The following is a 5,649-nucleotide window of genomic DNA, read 5'->3' as shown; positions in this document are numbered from 1 at the left end:
CCCCAGTGGTACCACTGACAAACTTTACTAAGAATTCTTCTAACTATACAATCTGGTTTGACAGGCCTACTCTTCTGGCGTTTGGAGCTAAGATAATTAAGCTAGAGGATATTCCAGTTCTGTGTTTCTTTTTATCAAATCTTACATATGGAGCCTTGACATATAATGATTGGAATCTGCCTCGAGGACCCTGCAATTCCTCTCATGCTTATAACATAACAAGCTCTGGTAAGTTTATTCAATCCTAGAATAGGGTGACCTATTCAAATTCCCCAAAACCTCAAAAATATTGAGAAGACTTTTGCTTCAACAAAACCTGTCTGTATTCTAAAACACAGGTCCGCTTAAACTGAGGACTGAGAAAACGTGGATTCATGGAGCCCCTATACCACTCCCTGAATATTCCTTTAAGAAAACCAAATTAGCAGTCACTTCTTGGCCACAGCACATTCTCTAGAATATTCCTTCTAATGAACAAATAAATCCTCAGGGCTTTTCTAGGGTTCCCTGTGCCCCTACATGTTATATTTTCATATATGAGAACCAATAGCAGCCCTGGGGTTATGTTTGTATAAACATCTAGGGTATAGGAGGCACTTGTTTTCTGGAACATTTAGGAACCCTTGTTTCTGTTCATAATGTTTCAGAAACCCAACATTAGGCCCGCTTTCTCAGGCTGCTTTCTCATCAGAGAAGGGGCCAAACTTTAGGATCCCAAGACTACATTTCTGGAAATCAAGAAGATGAATTTTGGTATTTCTTTGGGAGAACTTTCCAGCCTTGGTGAGGTTACGGAGTCCATAAACATGATTAGAAACCTTTCTGTGAGAGTCTGGGTGGCTCAGTTGGTTAAGCATCTGACTTTGGCTCAGGTCATGGCCTTACGGTTCATGGGTTAAAGCCTTGCATCAGGCTCTGTACTGACAGCTCAGAGCCTGGAACCTGCTTTGGATTCTGTGTCTCCTTCTATCTCTGTCCCTTCCTTGCTGGCTCTCTGTCTCTTTCTGTCTCTCAAAAATAATAAATAAAGGTTAAAATTTTTTAAAAAAAGAAACCTTTCTGTGATTCTAGGAACTTTGGTTGAGGGTATTGCTCAACTAATAGCAGCTCAAAAAAACAAAACAAAACAAAACAAAACAAAAACACCATTAGACTCCTTGACTCAGGTAACCCCGGACAATAGGATTGGCCCTAGACTATTTTAGGAGAACAAGGAAGAATGTGTAAGGTAATTAACTCCTTGTGTTGCATCTATGTTCATTCTTCAGCTGAAGTAGAAACCTAAATGAATTAGAAAACAAGTCACTTGGCTAAAACAAATTCCTGTGAAAATCCCAGAAATAAAATGGGACTGGTTTTCTAATAAATTTTCCAGGATTCCACAAGAAATTCAATTATCTGTCCTAGCTGTCCTTTTTATAATTTTTTCATGAAATGCTGTTCACGGGCTGCAAAAGTCGGGACCAGCTTGATGGTTGTCAAAAATAATGAGGTTGAGCCAGGCACCAAAGAGTTCTCACAATTAGGAGCAAAAAAGTTTCATTTCTCAAAAGCCAAACTTCACCCCTCTTTGCAAGAAGTAGTGAAGAAGGATCGTTGCAAGAAGTAGTGAAGAAGGATCCCCATGATTGAGGAATTATAAACAGGATTAGGGAACTGGAGCCCAGTACATGCTTCATTCTTCACATAAATTTTCTCTAGGCTCTTCTACCATTGTAACCTTACATGTTGCATATAAGTAAATTCCTCTACAGCCTTGCAAGAATCACTAACTTTGTTCCTTGCTTTCTTCTTCCCAGCATGAGGTATTGGAACCAAGGAGGGAGGCTACCTAATAATGTTTGTTTTATAGATACAAAGCCAACATGTAATGCTATGAGACCCCCAGATAGAGCCCAGATGTCCCAATAGTGCAATATCTCAGAAGTTTCAAGTTTCCCCTCTAAGTACCAAAGTCCTTCCAGTTCCTGCCCTAACCCCCCCCCCCCCCCCACATATCTTCATACCTTAATAACTGCATATAAACCTATCTTAGACTTAACAAAGGCAAAGCAGATTTGGGACTGATTCCCTGTCTTCTCATGGGGCTGCCCTTCTGATAATAAAGATTTCTCTCTTTCAAACCTGGTGACTCAGAGTTTGGCTTACTGTACATGCCTGAATCTGACTTCAGGGTTTGGTAACAAAATGCCCCTTTACTCTCCCCATTAGGCTGTACTTTTATGAAAAATTATCTCTGAGAAGACCTGCCAGGTTAGGGCATTCCCTGTACACACAGGCCAAACAATACAAGAGGTCTGAGGGCAGGAAGTACATGGGAAGCAATGAGCAGGCATTGGCTGCTCCAGAGCAAAAGACAGAATCCTTGGGTTTAGACCGAGATTAGGGAGTATACGCACACCTTACCATAGAAACAGGGACTTGTGGGGTAGACTCAGAACCAAAGGCTCCATCATACTCCAAAGCAATGGAGCACATTCCTGTGGTCTCAACTCACAGAATCAAGGAGCTAGTTCTCTCTGGATCTTGATAGATATCCTGGGTCTGGACCTGTAAATCCTGAATACTGGACAGGGTCCTGATCCAATAAGGACAAAGGTGCATATGGGGTACCAGGATAAGCACTACTGAAATCTCTTCACCAGTGGAACTGTGCACAGGCAGGCTGCCCAAGTGAAATGACTTGGCAAGCAAGGGAAGTCTTTATCCAACTGTGGGTATGGCTCTAATACCTGGCAGCAAGAGCTCAGGAGCAAACTGGCAATTTTCCTGCCATTCTCAGCATCCAAAGTGTAGTATGAATCACACAAGGTGACAGAAAGTCGGACTGACGTGGAGAGAGATAAAGTGTACATGAGGGCTTCTTTTATTGCTTTACACTATAGCTTTGCTCTTGTTAGTGTCACTTTCCCTGATAGCTTTGAACACTCCCCCAGATAGATCTGCATATATATCCAGAGCATCTGCATATATATCCAGAGCATCTGAAGGGTCTCAAGACTGATGTTTTACTAGGCAGTAGTAAATAGCCTTATCTTAGTAGTGGGTAGGTCTCATGGTCCTGAAAGCCTTACTTCCAAATTCCTTAGAGACTGCTGCTATCCTTAGCCCCCACTAACTAGAAAGTATATAATTAGTCACTTCTCATAAGCACAAAAGGAGTTCTTTTTGCACTGAAAATGTCTCAATAATTCTTTCTTGACTGTTCACTCCCAGCCCACATCACATCACATCATCACATCACATCACATCACATCACATCACATCACATCACTTTCTGCAATTATACCAGTAAGTTAAAATATAAAATAATCCAGATAGAATAAAATGAAGCTGAGAAAGAAGTAGCCAGGGTGGGGCCAGTTCAAAACATATGTTTAAGTACTTTAAAGTTATAGGAGGTATTGTTACACATTTTGTCTGAGTTTTCTAGAGATTACAACAGTTTGAAACACCTCAGCCCCTAATCCCTGGTGAAGTTTTCACCTCGAGTAACAGGCCTTCCCAGTGATCCCCAACCTGCCACCTGCACCATACAGAACTAAGACTCACTGATGGTGTTGGAGAAGTGAATAAAGTATGCCAAAGATGGCCGATGGGGCTAAAACAAGCTCTGGTCTCTAGCTTAGAGACCCCTCCTCCAAGTTCTTCTTCCTTTGTTTGCTGTGCATGAGAACCCCCCCCCCCAAATATGGAGGCTTACAACTATAAATTACCCTTCCTGCTGGCATTCAGGGCTCAGATCTTTGGAGAAGTGGTCTCCTCTGAGCCCGTTGGCATTAAATAAATCTCTGATCCACCAAGATCTGAGTGCTGCTTGGTTTTTCCGCCAGTGTGCCAGCCTGATTCCATAACACCTCTCATCTTGCTTTTCTTTTGTTACAGCAATACTTCATTTTCCAGGAAAGGACAAGTGACATGCACTCTGGGAATCAGTAAAGACTGTTTATTTTGCACTGGTGTTGGCCCAGCAGTGTCACCTCCAAAGGTGGAGCATCCAGCTCAGGTTTTACCCTTCTTTTATACATATGTGCTTCTGGGATGGGTAGGGCTAGTACAGTTAGGCTTCTGGTTCCTGGATAAAGGCTGATACAAAAGGCAAGCAAGATCCCAGAAGCCAAAAGCATCCAAGAGGAGTATCTGGCCTTGGACATCTGGCTGCCCCTTTTTATCTGCTTTTCTACAGCTTTCCTTCTCATTCCCCCTTCTTGATTCTCAAGATGCTGTAGCAGACTTAGAGAAAATCAGTTTGTGGGGGCAGGGAATCCTTTGCTACCACAGGAGGAGGAGCAAAGACTGTTTTGGCTTCTTCCTGCTGGACAGGGACATCAAAGGGAGGAATGTGACAGCTAGGGTTCTTCGCCATCCAAAGGAGAGTAGTGACAGCTAGAATGGTCCAACTGAAGCATCATCTGGAGTTTGATAGCTTCTAGGCAAGAGGGAACAATCCTGGTTAGCATATTAAGAATACAAGGATCAAACAGGAGGGCTATGACAAGCATTAGGAGAGGAACAGCTAGAGGGTGGAGCCAGGACGCCCAATTCTATATGTTGCTCCAAGAGTTCCATGGGTCTGCTAATTCTTGCCTCTGCTTGATGATCCATTCCTTTAGTTGTTGGGCCATATCTCTAACTACCCCTGACTAGTTAACACAGAAGCAGTGTTCCTCATTTAGGAAGGGATATATTCCCCCCTCCTCAGCAGTTAGCAGCTCTAACTCTCTTCTATTTTGTAATACTACTGCTGCTAACGAGTCCACCTGCTCTTGTAAGGTTACCAGGGAGTTTGTAACTTGTTCTATGTCATCTGTCAGATCTTGGGATAGTTTTTGGTAAAATGAAATAGATGAGGTTACTCCCCCAACTCCAGTACTTACTCCGGCAGTGATTCCAAACCCAATTAGTAGAGGTATAGCTTGGATAGCTCGTTTAGACTCGGTATGTGCAGCCAAGGGAAATATAAGAGATTGGTTGTTGGGGAGAATATTTATTTGGGGGGGTGGTTAGGAGTGCAAAGGTGAAAATTCCCATCCATTTAGCAGGCAAGCACAAATAAACATTAGTTCCACAAAGAATATTCCCACAGGGGGAAGACATCAGGGTGACTCTTGGTTTTTTTACCTGTTTGATTGTATATCTCAGTTTGGTTGCATTGGTTGTTAGTTAAGTTACCTACAGGGGTTGTTCCCCGTTAGTCCTTAAAACACAAGGAGGCTGCCCTATTAGTTTTGTATCAGTAACCATGGACCCTATTGTGACAGTTATGTTATCTGTAGACATGTTGTGGGGGATAGCCATATTGGTTATATCATCTGGGACTGGGGTAACCTCATAATGCAAGGGGTTTAGAGAGAGACAAAGCCAACAGTCCTTGGCTAACTTAGGGTTAGAGAAGTTGAAGAGGAGATGGGTTGAATTTAGAATATGGTATAAACAGGAGTTTAAATCATAAGGCCCACTAAGCCTGATTTCTGGAAGTTTGGGTCTCCTGGGCAGACTTCCAGAAGTCTGCTTCATAGAGTTTTGTGCCTCTTGTTGGGTTGCCTCCTTATAGGCCTGGTCTTAGACTCCTCCTCCATCAGACAATCCAAAGTGGGTTTGTTGTGTCCAGCAATCCCATTTGTCTGGATATCCATGACATGATGTTCC

At 42.7% G+C, this 5,649-nt stretch overlaps 1 long non-coding RNA gene across 1 annotated transcript; it reads right to left on the bottom strand.

Annotated features, from left to right (window-relative positions):
* Positions 1-3,926: 3,926 nt before the first annotated feature.
* LOC147578378 (uncharacterized) lies at positions 3,927-5,191 on the bottom strand. The gene is made up of 2 exons (XR_015254251.1): positions 5,122-5,191; positions 3,927-4,429 (listed from the first exon to the last, which is right to left on the bottom strand). It is a non-coding gene; the product is annotated as an uncharacterized LOC147578378 (long non-coding RNA).
* Positions 5,192-5,649: the final 458 nt, after the last annotated feature.

This window comes from Puma concolor, chromosome C1 (assembly GCF_028749965.1).
Source record: "Puma concolor isolate L17-30 chromosome C1, mPumCon1.1.hap2, whole genome shotgun sequence".
Classification (NCBI taxonomy): Eukaryota; Metazoa; Chordata; class Mammalia; order Carnivora; family Felidae; genus Puma; species Puma concolor.
Note: the sequence above shows the minus strand (reverse complement) of the source record. Positions and strands in the feature narration are given on the sequence as shown.